The 21,209-nt window shown below is 48.5% G+C and overlaps 1 long non-coding RNA gene across 2 annotated transcripts; it reads right to left on the reverse strand.

Annotated features, from left to right (window-relative positions):
- Positions 1–7,912: 7,912 nt before the first annotated feature.
- LOC120879050 lies at positions 7,913–20,745 on the reverse strand. Of its 2 annotated transcripts, XR_005724695.1 has the most exons (4): positions 20,453–20,745; positions 19,761–19,860; positions 12,094–12,181; positions 7,913–8,317 (listed from the first exon to the last, which is right to left on the reverse strand). It is a non-coding gene; the product is annotated as an uncharacterized LOC120879050 (long non-coding RNA). The 2 variants fall into 2 exon arrangements; XR_005724694.1 differs by lacking the exons at positions 12,094–12,181; positions 19,761–19,860; positions 20,453–20,745 and adding an exon at positions 8,766–9,318.
- Between the last annotated feature and the right edge of the window lie 464 nt (positions 20,746–21,209).

Consider the following 21,209-nt stretch of genomic DNA (forward strand, 5'->3'; position numbering starts at 1 on the left):
TTCACACCAGAGACAAGACTCCCCACCCTCTCTGATCTGGAGTCATTTTTAGACCAGCTAGAAGGCATCACTCCAAGGTCCTGACAAGTATGTGGTTACCCTGTAATTGTCCTCACTTGCATTTGCACCAGAAGCTGGACTTTTCTACAGCTGCTGCATGCTGTATCTGCAAAAACCATCAGCCTCACCATCAATCCCCAAGCTTGTATGGTCCCTGAATTATTTAATGCTACATTCCAAGAGGCTGTGAATAATGGAATGGGGTGTAAATAATCTTATCTTCGTCTCTACATGCAGAGGTTGTGAAGGGGCACCTAAAGAGGTACTATTCTGCCAGAATCTTACAACACCTGTGCGTGATTAAAAACCAAACCAAATGCCCCCTAAGATAACGGCTGTTCCCTAGCGGGGGAAAGAAACGAGCAAGTGTCTCATCATATTTCATAGAGAGAGAGAAGCAATTATATATCAGGCTTCAGGTTCAAGTGCACTCGGATAATTACAGCACTGCTTTAGAGTTGTATGGAGGCTGACAGATCACCCGGTTCTTCCTGCCTTCCAGGGACAGGCAGGGTGCCTTTCCTAATTGACAGACAAGGACAGTGATCCCCAGGGAAGTCACCTGGCTCACAAATAGAGTTACAAGGAGGAAGACGTGAGCCCAGGGTTTGAGTCTTCTGCCTTCCTTTGCAGCAGTCTCTCTTTTCCGCCTTCCCACTAGGTTATCAGGGCAGCAACCAAATGTGCCTTGTCACATGGGATCATGTCACCCACCCACATGTCAGGCTCATCTTCAAGTCAAGTGGATTTTTGTGAGTTCATAGGAAGAGATCCCTATGATTGTCATGCACCGCTCTGAGTGTCAGACACTTGCCCTGTCTACTCAGCTTAATAAGCGACTAAGGTCAAGGAAGGAGAAAAACGAAGACATGAAGGGGAGGAAGGGCTTTGTTAATGACCCCACCCCCCTACCCCCAGTGCTAGGGTGTGAGAGCAGCAAGCTTTGTACCAAGAATCAAGAAATCTAGAAACCAGTTCTGATTCTGCCTCTACCAGCTGTACCATCTTGGAGAAGTCTTATCACTGTGAATATTCAATTTCTTTCTCAATAAAATGAGATAAACAGCAGTTGAGACCCCACAAGTTTGCAAAGCGACCAAAACGGGAACCGTGTACAGTGGTGGAAGTGTTATCCCCATCTATGACTGCATGTGCCTCAGATTCTAAGGATGATGCAGGAAGGTAACTACTCATCAGTATTTGGGATAATTTGGGAGAATTTTCGATCTTTCTAGAGGTAAGGGACCAAAACAAAGGCAGAAATATGAGTCCCTCAAGCCTAGTTCTCAGGAATAGTCCATGTTAACCAAATGATTGTAACCATCCTGCATCCTCACCCACTTTCAAAATCTCCATCATAGAAGCCTACCTCCCTGGACAAGGATGGAGGAGAATATGGTCAGAAATGATAGAGGCAGTAAACACTCCACTGCGGTCTTCAGCCTCATTTCAGAAGTGTTTATCCTCAAAGGTCTTTCTTCTCTTAAGAGCTCGAAATTTCTTGTGACAGCTATTGCCTAACCATGTGACCCTAAAAGACCATTTGAGGCACAAAGGTGTCTCAATGCACACCTCGGGTCGACCCCTGTATCCATCTTAAGTGGACATCTGACCTCCAAAATCACGTGGCCATCAACTAGGAGGGAGGTGAACAGCATCTCTAAGGAAAGCAGCTTATTATAAACAGGCTCCATTTCACAAAATACAAGAAAATCCAGGATGACAGAGAGCTGAAACATCACCTAATTGGGAGAACAATTGGGAAGAACTATTAACCAGAATAGATTCACTTCCAGACACCCCGCTGCTTAAGTGTCAAGACCAGAATAACTTCCCCAAGTCTGATCGATGACTCCACTTCTTTCCCAACACCGTGAAAGAGCGTCGAGGTCGGATGATAAAAGATTATACAAAAGACGAGGCTTGTTCTACCTGCTCTCATCCTTCCTCCTCTTCTCTTCCCAGCTTTATTGTGCACTGAATTCTGATTACCTCACTGATACTTCTGTGAGCATCCTGAAGGGAGAAAACTGTACCTCATTTTTCTTTATTTACTCAATAATTTGCTGAACGTCTCCACACAGGTGGTCCACAGACATCTTTAAATCAAAATGTCTAACAGTGAGTTCCTTACCTGCCCCTCAGATTTCCCCTTCCTTCTACTACTCTGCCTCAACGGATGGCACTGCAAACACCTTTATCACCAGGCAAGAAGGTGAGGAGCCCCCCTGGACCACAAAACTCCTTTGTGTGCTACATCCAACAGCCCTAAATCTAATTAGGTTTTGCCTTGATCATCAATTAACTCTCTGATATTTGTCAGATTCTTTATATGTGCCGTATGTTTTTCTACATAGCTCCAGGAAAATCAGGGTAGACAAAATGAACATAAAACCTGTCTTCATGGGTTCAAATCCAGCCTCCTCCCTTGGGCAAATTATTTTTGATTTATCCTTATCCTCTGTCTAAGTCAGGGTCCTCATCTGAAAAATGAAGATAAAAATAGTTTCTACTTCTGGATGGAAAGATGGATTTGTGAATGAATGAATGAAAAATTGGTATATACATTTGGTGGGATATTGTTCATCCTTAAAAAGGAAGGAAAACCTATCTTGTGCTACAACATGAATGAATTTTGAATTATGCCAAGTGAAACAAGTTAAATAAAAAGGGCCAATACTGTTGATTCCACTTTGATGAGGTTTCTGAAGGAGTCAAACCCATAGACTCAGATGATAGAATGGTGGTTGCCAGGGACTGGGGGAAGAGGGCTCTGAGAAGTCATAATTTAACAGGTAGTGTTGTAGTTTTGCAAGATGAAAAAGTTCTAGAGCACCACTATGCAACCATGTGAATATATGTAAGACTGCTGCACTGTACACACTAAAATGGTTTAGATGATAAGCTGTGTATTACATCTTTTTCACCCCAATTAAAAAAATTTTTAAATCAACCTACATCCTTCACTACAAGTTCCCATTTACGTACTGTCTCTCATCTCATCCACCATAAGCCGTGACCTCCTTAAAGGCAGGAATTGAATCTTGTTCATCTTCATGAGCCTAATATCTGGCACAATGTCCAGTGCATAGTTGGTGATATTATACACACACACATATGGGCTTCCCTGGTGGCTCAGACGGTAAAGAATCTGCCTGCAAAGCAGGAGATCTGGGTTCAATCCCTGGGTCAGAAAGATCTCCTGGAGAAGGGAATGGCTACCCACTCCAGTGTTCTTGCCTGGAGAATTCCATGGACAGAGGAGCCTGGCGGGCTACAATTCATGGGGTCACAAAGAGTCAGATATGACTGAGTGACTACCATTTTCATTTTTCCATTTAATCATATATATGTTAAACAGATTCATTTACATACATATATATATATGTATATATAGAGAAAGGCAGTTTCCCAGTCTAGAAAAATGATACCAATATGAGTAGTGCAGGAAAGACTCCACCAACATATCCCCCCAGGGAAGTATATCCGCTTATAATTTTATTCCATTTAATAAGAGAATATGTGGGGGCTTGTTTAAACCCTTTTCTTTAAAAACAGAACACAACTGGGAGTGCTTGGATTTCCCGCAGGAAGAGACGGCTGCCCTGCTCCGGGCTCCCTCGGGGAGCTGCCGCAGAAAGTTTGCTGCTGTCTGAGTTGCTTTCTCTTCTGAGCTGTCAGCTCGACTGCTTCTGAGGAGCCCTCGGAGAGGTGGGAGGAAGAGGAGGTGGCTTTGCTGGTGTTTAAATCAAGAAAAGGAAGTCTTAATTAGCTGGAGATGGGGCCAGTCCCACCACCTCAGGGAAGGTGCAGGAGAGAGATGAGTGGAGGTGAGGAAGAAGGAGGAAGGTCCACGCAAACATGGCATCAAGACTCCGGCCCACGGATGCTGGGGAGGGAGAGAGAGGCCCAGCGTCTCACCCCCAGCTCCCCCAGCGCCACCCCAGGTCAGGGCCTCTCCTTGGCTGAAGCCATAGGCGGAGCCAACCCCACCCACCCTCACACCCAGCTGGGAGGTTGGGCTTCACTACACTGCCATCCTGGCTTTGCACTGAGGTTCCACCACTTGCCAGCTGCATGACCCAAAGCCAGCCAATGAACCTTGCAGAAACTCAGTTTCCCGTCTAAAACTGGAAATGGCAACCCCAGCCTCAAAGCGTTGCTGAGATAATTAAACAGAGTTAAATGTGCACAAAGTCTCGAAGAGATAAAATGATTTTAAAATGTGAGTTCCACATCTCCCTGGCCACTTTCCAAACACGGCAGCCACCTGAACCCAGAGGAAAATGCATTGAAGGAAAACAAGGATAACTCGGATGAGAAAACTGGGAGGTGAGTAAAACCCCAGTGTGTAAAGTGTTAATCACCATTCTGACAATCGAAGAAAACAAAATGAAACACAACAAATACTGCATGGAGGCAAATCACAGTGGCCAAAAGCCCTGCGAGTTCGGGCTTGCCTGTGGACGGGGCATGGCACTGGGGAGGCTGAAACACATAGTATCTCCTCTGACCTCAGACTGTATGTGTTTTTCGATATTGCCTCCATCAGACAAATGAGGACACTGAGGTTCTGCTATCACAATGGCTTCCCCAGAGAGCCCCAACTAGGGTTAAGGAAGATCAGAAACCCACTCCAGCTTCCCAGAATCACATCCTCTCTCTACCATTCCTCCACGGGTTCTCTCCATGAACATTCCAGATGATCCAATCCCTCACCCTGTGTGTTCCCCTCATCACAGAGACATCTCACACCCTCTCCTGGTCTCTCTCATCATTTCTAAACGATAAGAAAAACTCGGGTTGCACAAAGCACAGACCTGACTCAAACAGGAGGAACAGAAAGGACATCCATTGACTCCTATGCCTGGGATGCGCCCGGGGTGCTCAGGCTTTTGAGGTAACTGGGTCCAGTGCTCTGTGTGTAGCACCAGTCAAGTGGAAAATGCAAGGTATCACCAGCTCCTACCAGGCCCTTCTTTTACAACCTCACTGCCTTCACCCCCGAAGCCTGTCCTCCTCATACCTCCCCTCCTAGACAAAAACGGTCCACAGAGCACCCCCTCCAATCACAGGTGGAGCACCACGCCTCTGAGCATTGCCTCAAAGAAGGTGGGACACAGATCTGTGTCCTGTCTGTCCCTAACCCACCTTGCACTTGAGGTGCCATCTCAATCCTTCCTCACAGCAACACCCCAACATGTCCACGTATGATGCCCAGCGTTTGGGATAAAGAGAGTGAAGAGAAGCAAAGCAACTAGCCCAAAGTCACCTGGCCTGTGTGGCAGCACCGGGCTTCAGGCTGGGTCTAGTCCCCTGGGTGGCTTCCCACGCAGGGGACGCCAAGGTGGCATGTGACGCCTGACTCTACCACCTTGTCATGTGTGAGTCCTGTGCTTTTCCAGTGAATCCTGTGCTGTGCTGTGTGTGTGAGTGTGTGTGTGTGTGTGTGTGTGCTCAGTCATGTCCAACTCTTTGAGACCCCATGGATTGTAGCCCGCCAGATTCCTCTGTCATGGAATTTTCCAAGCAAGAATATTGGAGTAAGTTGCCATTTCCTACTTCAGTTTCATTGGCTGAAGCCCAGTAAAAGAATAAGCGTCTTTAAAAAATAATTTTGCATATAACACTTGCCGAACTGCTTAAAGAAATTAAATTCACAAATCAATTTTTGTTTTAGCATGAAGGTAATTTTGTCAATACTCAGATCTTCTAGATTCTTCCCTCTCTTTCAATAAATTGAAAGGAGAGGCTGAGAGCAGTGAATTCGCCCTGGGCTGGGCTTACCTGCCCCTCTACAAGGCTTCCCCCTGCCCCGCGGACCATCAGCCCGGATCTCAGGGCACTCAGCTCAGCACAAATCCTCAGGCTCCCGGCACTCTCCTGCATCCCCGATGGGGCAGTCAGCTTCCTGTCTCTCCCTCTGCTCTTCCCCAGCCTCGGCATCTCCACTTTCTCCATCCATTTTCGCCTACCCCTGCCTCTCTGCATCTCCTCTCTGTGTATACACATAAACTCACTTTATGCTTTATATCAAAGCCAGTTTCTTTCAAAGTGGGGAGAAAAACTGTCCTGAGAAAACTAGATATATTTTCGCCAATATTGCCAGGTGGTGGTAGCTTTCCCCAAAGCCCTTAATATCCCTGTTCTCTTCTGTGTCTGCAGGGAATCGTCCCTGAAGAGCAAAGGCATCTGTTCACATAGGCACCGAGGCCCCCATTCTTCCTCTGGGGCTTTCCTGATCTGCTCTGCCTGCCCCTGGGGGTCCTAGACCTCCAGGAGACCTTGGGCAGGAGCCCCGAGAGTGCCCAGCGGATGCTCAGCACGGCCCCTCCTGTCCTCCCCTGCGCCTTCCTGCTCGGGCCGAGCTCCCTCGGCCAGAGCTCTGCCTGTTGGTAATGCCTCAGCCCAGGACACCCAGTGGAGGTATGGAGGCAAGGTGGGCAGAGGACATCCCACACTGACTGCAGGGTTATCACTGGGAAGATCAGCTGGTTGTGAGGGTCCTCTGTCTATTACGATGGACGATGCGCGTGTCGGGCCGACCCTGGGTAAACCCCTGGGAACGCCCATCTCAGAACTCAGCAGCCTTCTGAGGACGGAGTGAATTTAACAGACAAGACACGACGGGCTCTGAGTGGCAGGCCATCTGTCACACAGTCCCATTGAGGCCCTCTCTGTTTTCCCCTAAATGACGACTTTTCCCACTCTGATTTCACCTAAGAGCATGTCAGATGTAGACAAGAATAGGAGACCCTTGGGGATGGCGGTCTTCTCTGGCTAATCAGCCTGCTGACAGCTGTCCGGCAGAGCACAGACACGAGTCCCACAGTGTCGTGGAGAGAGCTTCAAGTGAGGCTGAACTTCAATTCCGGCCCCATCACTTCTAGACATGTGACCTTGGGCCAATTACTTGGTTTCTACATCCTGGCAGGGAACAAGTAGCCACTCAGAATGAGAACTGGTGGTGGAGTTTAGCAGAGAACTATTCAGAAGAGAAGGGCGGGATCTGAGAAAAGCTAAAGAACCAATAACAGGAAGCAACCCTGAGCAGCCCAAAGTTTGAAGAGTGGAAGGAAAGAGCCTCTGCATGGACAGGAGTTGCAGCCTTCAGTAGAGGGATGCAGCCTTCAATAGAGGGATGTGGCCTTCAGTAGAGGGATGCAGCCTTCAATAGAGGGATGCAGCCTTCAATAGAGAGATGCAGCCTTCAGTAGAGGGATGCAGCCTTCTGTAGAGAGATGCAGCCTTCAGTAGAGGGATGCAGCCTTCAGTAGAGGGATGCGGCTTTTGGTAGAGGGATGCAGCCAACTGCAGCAGAAACAAGAGAAGCTTCCTCTCTTCCCACCTCCCACTGCCCTGTGCCTCCTCACCAACACACCCAACCAGAAGCCAAAAGGCAAGGGACCCATAGAACTAGTCCAGCCTGTTCAGTCTCAGGAGAAGAGGGAACACCCCAGAACATGTTAAGCCGCAGTAACCAGATTTACAAAATGGAAGCAGTAATAACCATAGGATTATCAAGACAATGCAACAAAATAATAGCCTCTGGAACACAGGAGCTGTTCTACCTCTCTTTTCACCACTATCCTGTGCTTGCTTGAGTCTCCCCCCAAATCAGGACTAGAGAAGGAAATGGCAACCACTCCAGTATTCTTGCCTGAAGAATCCCATGGACACAGGCGCCTGGCAGGCTACACTCCATGGGCTGGCAAAGAGTCGGACATGACTGAGCAACTAAACAGCAAATCAGGATGCATCCCTTCACCCAGCAGCTCCCCCAGAAACAGTCACCAGCATTACAGGATGTCCTCTATTCGGAAAACAGTGACACCCAAAGTTTAAACACCAGTTTACACAGCTCTTGATCTGATTTAATGCTCACAGCAGCCCAGGCAGGTACACGCGTTTGTCCTTACTTTACCGATGAGGAACTGGGACTCAGATTAATCACTTTGCCCAGTACATGTGCAGAAATAAGAGAGCCATGACTCCAACACTCTTCCCCACCTTCTAGGTCTGTGTTTCTTTACATCTATTCAACATTTTGCATCTCACACCTATAAAGGGAGTAAAGCGTGTATCTCCTTCTCAATTTTCTGACCCACCCAGAGGAGACCAGGGTCTGTCTGTGTGGCCTGACTCTGCAGATCTCTTCTGAGTGCACTTTTTGCTTTCAGCTCCAAAACTGAAACTTTTCACAAGAGAGAAGGAAGCTCTGGAGGCTGAGGGAGGGTACAGAGGCACTTCTCCAAATCTGGAGGAGAGAAATCAGAGAACACTTTCTGAAAGATATATTATCTGGGTTGAGGCTGAAAGAATCCATGGGCCTTATCCGCAGAGAAGGGAAGAAAAAATATTTTCCAGATCAGTGGTCAGCAAAAGCTGGTCTTATCGCAAGACTGCAAGTTGTCCAGCATGACTGGCGCTGAGAACTGGGTGACCTGACCACAGAGGGCACCAGGTAGGGGCCGGTCACCCTCCCCACACCCTCCTCACATCCGTGCTGTCTCTTGTCCTGCCAGCAGGCAGCATGAAGCTCTGCCAGCAGCAAAAATTGGCCCTGTGTCCTGTTGCAGACTGACCCACATGCAAGGACCCTCAGGGCCATCACGTCCCTCCTCCATCAGGCCCTCCAAAGTGACTCCCTGCCCCCAGCACTGACACAGCCTGGTGCCAATTACAGGGTAAGAACGACTCCTCACCACGGAGCTTTCAGATCGGTGCTATTATCTTTATGTAACATTTATATTTCCTTTTGTCCTCTGCAGCCTCAGGACTTCCGGCTCCTGATTAGTCATGGAGAGCGACTTCTGCTGCAAGGAAAAAGGGTCTGGATGGCTTTATTCTGCTTCTTCTCAGGTCCTTTGGTTAAGCTGTCCCCTGTTCCCCACCCCACACCCCCAAGACGGCTGACGCCCCATGACAAATTGAGAAGAAGAGAGAGCAGCCAACTATATGTGCTAAAGTGTAAGCCTCTGCCCATTTATTACAGGGCAAGAGAAAATCAACACAGGCTGTCAGGAATAAATGGACTTGATGTTTAAAGGAGGGAGGGAAGAGGAAAGGAAAGAAGGAGGGAAGGAAAGAAAGGAGAGGAGGAAGAGAAGGAAGGAAAAACACCAGAGGGGGCAAATATATTCCGAGAAGTCAAGTGCAGTATGAGATGAGGTCAAAGGTAGGATTGGGGGGCTGGGGGCAGATTTCCCTGGTAGTCCAGTGGCTAAGACACTTAGCTCCCAATGCATGGGGGCCAGGTTCAATCCCTGGTCAGGGAGCTAGGTCCCACATGCCACAATTAAGTGTCTGAATGCCACAACCAAAGATCCAGCATACTTCAACTAAAAAAAAAGATCCTGCAAGCTGCAACTAAGACCTGGTACAGCCAAAAAAATTAATATTAAAAAATAAAATGAACTCGTTTGCTTACAAAAAAAGAAAAAAAAAAAAACTAGATGGGGCCAGCTCACATAACAACTTGTTAGGCATGGCAAATAGCTTAAATTTAAATGTAAGTGGGAATTTTTCAAGGTCCTTGTGTAGATAAGTGAGGAGATCTGACTTACAATTTTCAAAGAACACTCAGTGTTCTATATACAGACAAAATTCTAAGAAGCAATACAGGTAGCACAGAGAACTGTTAGGAGACTGTTACAAATGCTAAAGGAAGAAATGGTGGAGTTGGGGGCACTCAGAGCAGCATGGGAGATGGAGAGAGGTGAACAGATCCAGAGTCTCTCTTAAGAAGAGCCCCTGCAAGGCTCACTTATGGGCTGGATGTTGGGGTGAAATGCTTAGATGAACTAAAGATGGTTCCCAGGCTTGAATTTGAGCCACTGGGGAAAAGGTGGTGACATTTACCAATATGGCAAACAGTAAGGGAGGAACAACTTTGGCGGTAAGCTGAGAAAATTAAGCCTATTTTTTTTTAATGTATTAAGTTGAGATACCTATTAGTCACCTAAGTGGAAATGTCAAGTTAGCAGGATATATGAGTCTGCAGCTTTAGGGTGTTAGTGCTGGAGATATAAATTTGGAAGTCATTATCATGAAGATGGTATTTAAAGCCACGGAAGTGGATGAGGTCACCTAAGGAGAGAGTGTGCAGGTAAAGAAGAAAAGGGGACCCACAGCTGATCCAACATTTGGACCCAGAGCAGGAGAGGGTGATCCAGCAGAGAAGACTTTGTGAAGACGGGCTGGGAGGCAGGAGTGGGCGCTGGAGAGAGCGGTGGGAGTGAAGCCAAAACCAGCTGGCAAAACTTTGGCTTCAAGAAGCCAAAGGAACCAGCCACATGACTGGAAAATAGACCTGATGGCAAGGAAGAGGCCCTGGAACTCGCCAGGGTGGAGGCTGCTGATGACCCGACAAGGCAGTGGCTGCAGCAGAGTGGGTGGGGGTCATGTTCAGCCCAGATGGTGGTAGAGAACCCAGAGTGGGTGATGATGAGGTCAGCGGACACTGAAGACGAGACCCCGTGATGAGAGCAGAGGCAAATGCCCGAAGCTGCTGGGTCCGCGGTAAAGGTGGGAGATTGCAGAGCACGAACCATCCCGGTAGAGGATACACCTGTGATGGAGACCGCAGGTGTGAGTTCCCTCTGATGGAAGCAGGAAGCATCGTCCACCGAAACAGGAAACGAAAAGAGTACAGCAGCAAGCATTCCCAATCTAACTGCTTCTAACTGATGCCGTTTGGGTGCTGCGCCACCTCATGGGCATTCTAGAAGGATGGGCAGTTGTGGCCAGACAGCATGATCTTCTTCTTCTTTTTTTCTTTTGGTGTTCCAGCATTGATCTTTATTAGCAGCATAGCTTAGGTTCTCTGTCTTTAAGATAAGGCTTAGATAGGATCCATCTAGTTCTAATATGCTGACTCTGAAAAATTTCACAAGATACACATTTATCAAGTAAAAGGTGTCTTGAGTATTCTTTGGCAAGAGACATGGTACTTGCTTACATAAAAATTATTTTTTTTTTTTACCAATAGTTACGTCTGGGTAACTATGAATATAATGTATCTTTTTTAATATATAATATAACGTATCTTTGCATTATCATCCTACCAATGTCCATGTCTTGAAAGCATTTATGGCACTGTAGACTTCTTTGTGGACCTACATACAAAAGGATGAAAAGGAGAGGGTGGGATGAATTAAGAAAATAGCATTGACACACATACACTATCGTGTGTAAAATAGATAGCTGGTGGGAAGCTGCCGTAACACAAGGAGCTCAGCTCAGTGCTCTGTGATGACCTAGAGGGGTGGGCGGGGGAGGAAGGACCAAGAGAGAGGGGACTATATATATGCATATACGATTCGCTTCATTGTACAGCAGAAACACAATTTTGTAAAGCAATCATGCTCCAATAATTTAAAAAAAAAATCCATAAATAAGAGTAAGTCTGTGAAGTTCCCAACCAGTGACCATCATGTGTGACCTTCCCTGCCCTCTGGATGCTCCATCCCCCCTACTCTTTCTCTCTTACAGCCTCCAAGGTAGACACATGGGGCGGGTGCTTGAACATTCATTAAAGTATAAAACAGATGGAGGTGGGATGTAGAGAATTAAAAACAAACAAAAACCCAGAAATGCTGTCTTTGCAATCAGGAGACCTGGGCTCGTGTCCCAGGTCTGAACCTGACTTTCTCTTTGACCTTGTAGCACCTCCCTCCTCACCTGGCCTCCGGACTGTGTCAGTTCACCTGTTAAAGGTGACAGTTGGACTAGATCTGTGGTTTTCAAATCTTTCTTTTCAAATTAGTAGGACTTATTTGACAAAATCTGATTTGAGGTATAAAAGAGATAAAGGGGTGCTGGTGTGATTAAAAGACTGAAGGAATCCTGCACCGCATGGCTCAGCCACCCCCAGGTCCCCAAGGCAGGTGGCTTGGTAATCCCAGGGCCAGTGACCCCCAGGTACACAGCCTGAGAGGCTGGTCCAGACTCTGGCTGAGTGTGCCTCCTTGGCACCTCCTGGTGGAGACACCCAGCAGGTGCAGCCCCTCGCTTCCCGGTCCTGGAGCTCACCTGGGCCCCAAGGCCTCTCTGGCTGGAATACTGCTCTGTTGGTGATCTTGATGGATGATGACAGCAATTAGCAGAGAGAGAGATTTCCCTGTAGAAAGATGGGAACATTCATTAAAGACTTCATGCTAGGAGGCAGAACACAGCCCTAAATTCATTACTATTTAGGGCGAGCAAGCCATCCCAATTTCACTGAAAGGTGAAAGGGAAACCTAAACTTCATAAATAAGGGGCTATGAGGACCGTCTAAATCTTGGCTTGCAGTGAAGTGGAGTTTCCGTCTCTCTAATTTGCCATCTTATGTTCTGGGCATTTCAGGGCTGATATGAGGCTGGGCCAGGGTGAGGGGAGTGGTTGCTGTTTTTAAATCAAGCACCTGTCAGGTGGAAGCTGGTTTCACAGTCACTGATGTGGCCAAAACAGCCGTGGGTGAATATCCAACAGGAACCCCAGCTGCGAGGCTTCCAAATAGGCTGCCCTCTCTGGTACCCTAAAGGTTTGGGGTCGTTTAACAAACCACATTAGGGCTCTTAGCATATCAAAATGCTGTCACTTTGCTTTTGTCTTTCATCTCTCATTCCCGCTTACATGGGTGGTTTTGAGTTCATCCATGGATACTCACTGAGCACTTGCTATGCAGTAGTCTGTGTGTCAGACGCTCGGGACCTGGAGCTCAGTATTCCCATCTAAATGCTCCCGGCCTGCAATCCCCTCAGTCTACCGGGGGGCCTCCTGTTAACTGTCCCCATGCACCCACCCCGTGTTCCCTTCATCTCTCTACCTAAGGATGTGCTCTGGCCAAGAGGAAGTCTAGACGTGCCAGGGACTCAGTGTCCAGGAGTCATCAAGGACCAACCAGGGAGGGAGACAGCAGATGAAGACCCCAGTCTCCTTGATCTGCAGAGGGATGGTTCTGGGGTGTGTCTGAAACCATCTCTCAGAGGTCCCCAGTGAAAACACTTTTTGTGACTTTCCTTCCTCCCCAGGGCCCTTCCCACTCTCATGCCAGTGCTTCCTGGGACCACATCTCTAATAAATTAACTGCACCTAAAGTCTTATCTTTGAGAAGAGCTTACCATATAGTAAAAGGATACATGTGATAAAAAACAAGCTCCTCATTTCACCCTGGAAGAGAAAGAGTAAGATGCTTTGAGACGTTCACTTTATCTCCGTGTCTGTAGGAGAAGCTTCCCAAAGGCTGAGATGCTGCCTGTCTTCTGTTCCTTTAGTGTTATTGGGATACCCAGATACAATGCTGGGTACGTGCTCAGAGCCGAAAAGATGCACATTGAGTTGAATTGAATCATAAATGCTGTGAGCTTCTCCCCCAGCCTTGATGGGTGCAGCAGGGCTGTTTCCCGGCCTGCTGCTCCACCCAGACACGAGAACCTAAATTCCATTCATTCTCTTCATCCAGAACGCAGGGAAATGAGAACATCCAGCTTCATCTCAGGGCAAAGAGACCTAAGTTTAAATGATGGTGTCTGACACCAGGCCAGTCACTTTCCACGTTAATTCCACAAGGCTTTTCTGAGCACCCGAGAGAAACCAGTGGGGACACAGCCGTGAATAAGATAAATAAGGTCACCACCTGCTTTCAGAGTAGTGTTAAAGGGTCAAGACATAAATCAGCTCTCATTTCTCTGCTTTTAGAGAGTCCAGAGGGGTCAGAACCAGGGTCAGCTCTCAGCAGGGCTCTCATCGCCACTTCCTCTTTCCAGCAGTTGGTCTCTCTTTCTCAGACAGGCGACCTGAGCCCACTTGGAGCCAAACACTGCAACCCACAGCCTCTCTCTGCCTCTTTCTCTCTCCCGGGTTTCTTTTCCTCTGCGGATGGGAGCTTTCTCTATTCCAAGCTCACCTCACTGAGGCAAGAAAGCAAAGAGGTTAAAGAGTTAAACTCTGGGGCCAAACTGCTAGGCTCTGCCACACACCGCAGCTATGTGGCCTCAAGTAAACGAGGGAGGTTCTCACATCTGGATTCTCTCAGCCACCAAATGCGTGCAGCAGGAGGGATTTTCATCTCATAGAGTCTTGCAGCGGCAGGTCGAGGGCTGCATATTATGTAAAGCACCGGATAACTCCTGGCTATTTCCACTAGTTCAGGCCAAGGAAGAGCTTTTTTGGTTTTGAGACCCAAACATCCTTCATTTGCCAGCTTTCTGCGCCAGGCCTTGTGTCTCAGCACTCCTTACATATTGCATTGTACAGAAAAACCCAAATGCACTTTTTGGCCAACCCATTCATGATACGGGGTTGGTCCCTGGTGGCTCAGATGGTAAAGAATCCGCCTGCAATGCAGGAGACCTGAGCTCGATCCCTGGGTTGGGAAGATCGCCTGGAGAAAGGAATAGCAACCCACTCCAGTATTCTTGCCTGGAGAATTCCATGGACAGAGGAGCCTGGTGGGCTACAGTCCATGGAGCTGCTGCTGCTGCTAAGTCACTTCAGTCATGTCTAACTCTGTGCAACCCCATAGACGGCAGTCCACCAGGCTCCCCCGTCCATGGGATTCTCCAGGCAAGAGTACTGGAGTGGGGTGCCGTTGCCTTCTTCACCATGGAGCTGCAAAGAGTCAGAAAACAACTTAGCAACTAACATATTCAGCACAGTAACAATACTGGGTTACTCTCTTTCCCTTTTCTATGTCGGTGCTCAGCCCTGTTGCTTATTCCTGGATCCCCTGGCCATATCATCAAAACTCACCTAGAATCACCCCACCATCTCACACAGACCCTTCTCTTTGATTGCACAGGTTTGGCTGCGATTTCTTCTTGTGCTGAGAAGAGTCAGAGGAACGCTTTCTCCCACCAGCCTTCACCCTCACATGCAGCAAGACAGAAAAACCGCTGCTTACCCCTTCCAGGCAAGGCCCCCAGCGCTGTTAGGAGCTGCCTCCCCTTCACTCCCCTCTCCCTGTGGTTTCCCCAGGCAGGAAGTAGGTGGTGGGGAGGGGGGAATCTCCGACTCCTAGCCCTCCTTGGAGCGCGTCATCCACCGAATTAATCAGAGAGGCGGGCTGTGTCCATCCAACCTGAAGGCCACCTGTGTTCCAAATTTGAAAATCCATTCACTTGGGAGAAGCAGAGAGTCCCACGGGGAGTCAATGGATTTCACTTCGCTGAACATTGCTTTGGGCAAATAAGCAATTTTATTTCCTCTTCCGTACCCCCCTTAAAAACATCAATGAAGTGTTTTGTGGTGTTGCTGACAGCACATGTCACTTCGAAGCTGGAAATAAAATCTTCTTTAAGCTATTTATAACCGACTGGCAAGTGGAAGGTGGTGGGAAGGAAAGGGAGACCAAAGCAGGAATGGTGGGGGGAGTTGAGTGCCAGCCCCTCCAGCTCCCAGCTGCACGGTTCTGCAGGCATCACTCAAAATCCCTGGACCCCACTCTTCATCTGTAAAGGAGGCTGGGGGACCCCTACACCTGCCTACAAGGGGTCTAAAGCAAGCGCGTGGAAGGAGGGGCTCTGGGAAGCTAGAGTGACGGCACTGCAAGCTCTCCCGGGAAAGGGGGTGTGCTTTATAAACTGTAAAGTGCTTCTGACGTTTCACAGACTGCAGGATCCATTTTTTCAAAGCAGGGCGCTTCAACCTAGGAACCAGGTTCTCAGCAGCTTTAAGGGTTCTGGAAACCACCTATAATTTTATGCAAAAGTTTCAAGTGCAAGGTGTGTCTCTCTGGAGAGGTCTTTAATTTACATTAAAATATCAAGAGGATCTCTAACCCAGGAGAGGCTAAACCCAGCATCCCAGGTGCAACATGGGGCTGCAAAACCAAATGCCCGTGGATCCAGGCAGGTGACCTGGAAGAGAAGCTGAGTGAGTCTGCAAAACTGACAGACCCATGGGGACCGTGGCAAACTGGGGGGTCCCAGTGAAAAGGAGGGACCCCCACTCAGCTCCAGAAGATGATGGCCAATCAGGAATGGGGGCCAGGGATGCCCCAGTCTTTGCTTTTTAAGAAAATAAATCAAAATCCAGATTTCGACTTATAATCCTGCACTTTTTTCCTTCAGCTAATTCATAGCTTTCAGTTTTATCTGGGTTCAACGAAACACGTCGAGAAGCTAGATTCAGCTTGAAGACCACTACTTTGTAAATTCTGTCCTAGAGTCTTCCTGTGTGTTCACAGCTGCTTGGGAAGAAGCCACGTCCAGGGTCATGACTATCCCAGCTGCACAAATGAGTGACCATGGCCCCCTTTTGAAGCCACAGATGCTCCAGGTGTTCCCCTGAGCCGAGGAACCTCCACTCCAGCCCTCCCGCCTCAGGCCCTGGCTGGACCATGTCTGAGTTCCTGCCCATCACTCCTCAGAGTCTCTGCATCTCCTCGACTCTGCCTGGTCCGTGTCCACCCGTCTTTCCATCATCACCACAGCCGCCAACTGTCCCCAGCCACCAGCCTCTCCTTCCTTTGCATCCAGGAATCAGGAGAGGTGCATTCACCTCTAGACTCTGCCACACACAAGGACAGAGGAGGCCGAGTCACTTCCCTTTCTTGAACTTCAGGTCCCAACAGGCTCTAATTCTCCCTGGAGTCCCTACAACTTATCACGAACTCCGCTTCCTACCCAGCTCCTTCCTCCAAATTCATTCATTGAATCAGAATCACCTTTTCTTCCATGCAGAGAAATTAGTGGGTCACAGGCATAGAGAAAAAAAACATCAGCAGTGCTCCTCCCAAACCTTTCCCTCTTGGAAAGCAGGACTTTCCTTCTCCTTCTGGAAATGCAAGGAGTTGGAACTAAATGCTCCCAATACAACACAGCCATTCATTGTTTACAGCGAGATGGGAAAAAAGGGCATATCCTTTTCAGACAAAGCCCAAAAGCTCTTAAGAATAACCCCAACACTTCCGTCATCGTTTGCAGGGGCTTTGCCAAGCTTGAAGGAGAGAAAGCAGCTGTGTATTTAATACCCTCGTCTCTCCTGCTGGACTTAAGCCTCATGAGGCCGGGTCTGTATTTGTCTGAGAACGTCTGTAGCTTAGTTCCCAGTGTCCTGGCACATTGCTCTGTGTGTGTGTGTGCACACAGTCACTCAGTTGTATCCGGCTCTTTGCAGCCCCACAGACTGTAGCCCACCAGGCTTCTCTGTCCATAGCATTTTTCAGGCAAGAATACAGGAGTGGCTTGCCATTTCCTCCTCCAGAGGATCTTCCCCACCCAGGGATCGAACCCACGTCTCATGTATCTCCTGCATCTCAGGCAGATTCTTTACCACTGAGCCACCGGGGAAGCCCTGGAGCATTGCTAGGGCTTGAGAAATGTTATTGAAATGAACTAAATCCAGTAACAGTGATACTTGAAATGCCACCCCCCACCCACTTGCCAAATCTCTTCGCCCTGCCAAACACCATACAGAGTCTTCAGCAACTCTGGACCCAAGACCAGGAACAAGCCTACACTTTATAGGGCCACCCCTACAACACAATGCTTCATGCAGGGTCCAAGCAACCCAGGGCCCCCAAAGCTGAACCAGCTTCTCTCTGTGGACAGTCCCCTGCTCCGAATGTGCCTGAGACACGGTTTGCGTTTCTGACAGTGCCAAGGGAGCTCTGCACAATGGAGGGACTGGAGTCGCCTGCGAACTGCTGCCAGAAAGACTCCGAGTCCACTGCGCACAGGGAGAACTGGCTCTCTTTACAGATGAGTAGACAAAGATCTGGAGAGAGATGTGTCATCCCAGAAACGGGGGTGGAACTGATGGGAAATAGAGAGTTCCCCAGAGGGATAAATGGTGAGCTGAGTTGTTGAAACACTGTGGTTTGAAAACAGACAAACCTCCAGAAATAGAAAGACAAGGTCAGAGCAAAATGAGACATTGGCGCCCAGAAGGCTACCTGCTGGAGCTTTTCATGAGCTCTGCATCGGTGACAGTGTAGAGAGGGAGCCTTGACTCAAAAGACATAAGTCCTATGAAATCCAGGAAAACAACCCTCATTTTCCCAAACCAACGTTTCCTTCTCTGTTGTGACAGATTGAATTAGGTCCAATTCTTCACACCCCAGTAACAGTCTCTGCATCTCTCCCTGCTTGCACACCCTAGCTTTGGCTTAACCACATGCCAGGATAGGAGCAGAGATGTGAAACGCAACTGGGCTTCCAGTGGACTTGCTTCTGTGCTCTGGTGGTCTACTGTGACCTGGGGGAGCTTCTGGTCCTTCAGCCCAGGACCTATGTCTGAGCTCAAGCTGCAGTCAGATCCACAGTAAACGAGTGCCACCAGCTGAGCCAGCCCATGTCGGCCTGGATCCCATAGATACCGTCAGCAAGAAGATCCATGGTGGGGGAGAGGGGAATGCCCATTGCTCTATCCCGCTGGAATTCTGTGGATGTGTGCTACATAGCAAGAGACTGCAGTGCCCATCAAATGGGGGCAGCACCAGTTCTGATGAACGCTGCTCTGTGCTATGAATCAGAGACCAGCGTATCAGTGCAAATCTCCCATATGGTACGCTGTTGCTCAGTCGCTCGGTCATGTTCAACTCTTTGCAACCCCATGGACTGTAACCCACCAGGTTTCTCTGTCTGTGGGATTTCCCAGGCAAGAATACTAGAGTGGGCTGCCATTTCCTTCTCCAGGAGATCTTTCCAACCCAGGAATCAAACCCGGGTCTCCAGCATTGTAGGCAGACGCTTTTACCATCTGAGCCACTAAGGAAGTATGTGGTAAAGGTAGGTGGTAGGTAGTGTTAATGGGTAAATAATCCATGCAAGTCTTAAGTAAGGTGAAAAGAAGAAAATGATTGAATGTAAACATTAAAAACAAAGTGACTATATTATCTCACACCCCAATTCAGCCTTCTTACAGAGATCAGCTCATGTCATTACTCTCTAGGGAGAAATGACCCCTACAGACCCTCCCCCAGTACAAGCCCCCATCCCCAGCCCTGAGAGCTGCAGGCATTCTTGGACCCAAGGCTGTCTGCATCAGTCACTGCAAGTCTGTGCCCATCCTCATGTCTGCTTCCCTGGCTCTGCTTCTCCCGCCTCCCTCTTCCCTTGTAAGGGTCCTTGTGCTGATGTTGGGCCACCTGGATAATCCTAGGTCACCTCCCCATCTCAAGATCCTTTATGTAGTCATATCTGCAAAATTCCTTCATATATATTCACAGGCCCTGGGGAGGAGGACATGGACCTCTTTGGGTGGCCAGTACTCTGTCCGTCACAGTTAATTTCTAACGTCTATCCTGGAAAAGTAGAATTATCTGATGGTTCAGCGGTAAAGAATCCACCTGACAATGTGGGAGACCTGGGTTCAATTCCTGATCCAGGAAGATCCCAAAGACCCCAGAGCAGCCAAGCCTGTGTGCCACAGCTATTGAGCCTGGAAGCCACGCCTCCAGGGAGTGGCTCTAGAGCCTGGGAGCCGCAACTACTGAGCCTATGTGCCTTGACGACTGAAGCCTGTGTGCCCTAGAGCCTGTGCTTCACAGCAAGAGAAGCCACTGCCATCAGAAGCCTGGGCATCACAGCTAGAGAGTAGCCCACCCCCCCCCCCCATAACGAGAGAAAAGCCCCCAGAGCAACTAACACCCATCACAGCCAAAAATAAAATGAATAAATAAAATTACTTTTTAAAAAAAGAAAAGTAGGATTCAGAAATAAGAAAATTCTCTAAAATCAGGAAAGTATATGATGACAGTCATTGGCACATACTTGCTCACATAAACGATAGTTCTCTCTCCTGGTCACATGGTAATACTTACTTCCTTGCCACCCTTGGAAATGGTCATGCTCATGCGACTTGCTCTGGCCACTGGAACAGGAAAAGAGGCCGAGTGCTTCTGAGTAATGTCTTACTGCGATCTGTGTAAGATGTACCTGCTTTTTCACCGCCCTCCACCAGGGTCGCTAGCAAACGGTGGCCTCTCTATCAGCCCAAGTCCTAGAGTGACTTGGACACCAGCCCCCTAGATGTCCCCTGATGGACACACAGCACTAATGAGAAGTAAATTTTATTATTTTAAGCCACGAAGATTTGGGGGTCTAAACTAACCCACCCCAAAGGCACTCAAAGGTTCAGGGCAACCAAAGGCAGATCGACTATAATACTACATTATATGGGCTGGCCAAAAGGTTCACTTGGGTTTTTCCATAAGAGCTTCTGAATTTTTTTTGCCAATTCAGTAACTGGTTATAACCCCAAGAACTCCCACCCACTGGCCCCAACTGAGCTGTCATGGCCAAGGTGCAGCAACAATGAAAGAGTCCGGAGAGCAAGCTAAGACTTTCTAGACTCAGCTATGTATCCTTCTATTACTCGTTGAGTGCATGCATGAGTACGCACACAGAAAGACACTCAGAGAAAACCAAGCTGTATATTCTCAGAAAAACTACCCCTTCCTTACCTTCTTCTGGGTTCCCAGTTTCTTGCATAACGCCTGGCCGGGAAAAGCCAGTGGCGTGGAGAATGGGGCTGCAGAGGGAAATGGCAGCTCTGGGTCTAATGCACTAGGGCTGTCCGAAGCCTAAACGGGGATAAAGAGCTAGGTCGACTGACATGGTCGAGAGATGCCCAGCTGAACAAATAGAGCCGACAACCTGCTTATGATTGTGTCTACCCCAAGTCCTCACTCCAGGAAATGCAAAGAGACAGAAATCCAGACAGCATGTGTCCTGGCGAGGCAGGCTAGTGAAGGAAAATCCTCCCCATTACATGCACTCACTAAAAAGGGCTTCACGGGTGATGGCTATTTGCCAGAGAGCCAGGCCTGGAAGACAGCTTGAAGGAGAAGGAGAGAACTGTTGTGCGCAGGGGTGTGACTTGGGGGCCTGTGGATGTCAGTGTGGGGGTTGGGATGGGTAGGGAAATCAGAACACAGTTTGTCTTAGAAATAAACCCAGGAACTTTCCTCCCAGGGTGTGTCTGGTACGAAGGTGATTCTCTGACTGCGGAAGAGAGGGGCTCTGGAATTTGGGGGAGATTAAGTGGTGAACATGGTTTTGGAATCAAGCACACCCAGGTTTAGACCCTAACTACTGGGCGGGATGGCGGAGGCGGAAGGAGGCTCAAGATGGAGAGGATATATGTATGTTACTGTTCTCTAGTTGCTTCGGTTGTGTCCACCTCTTTGTGACCCCATGGACTGTAACCTTTCAGGCTCC

This window comes from Oryx dammah, unplaced genomic scaffold (genome assembly GCF_014754425.2).
Source record: "Oryx dammah isolate SB20612 unplaced genomic scaffold, SCBI_Odam_1.1 HiC_scaffold_19, whole genome shotgun sequence".
Lineage (NCBI taxonomy): Eukaryota > Metazoa > Chordata > Mammalia > Artiodactyla > Bovidae > Oryx > Oryx dammah.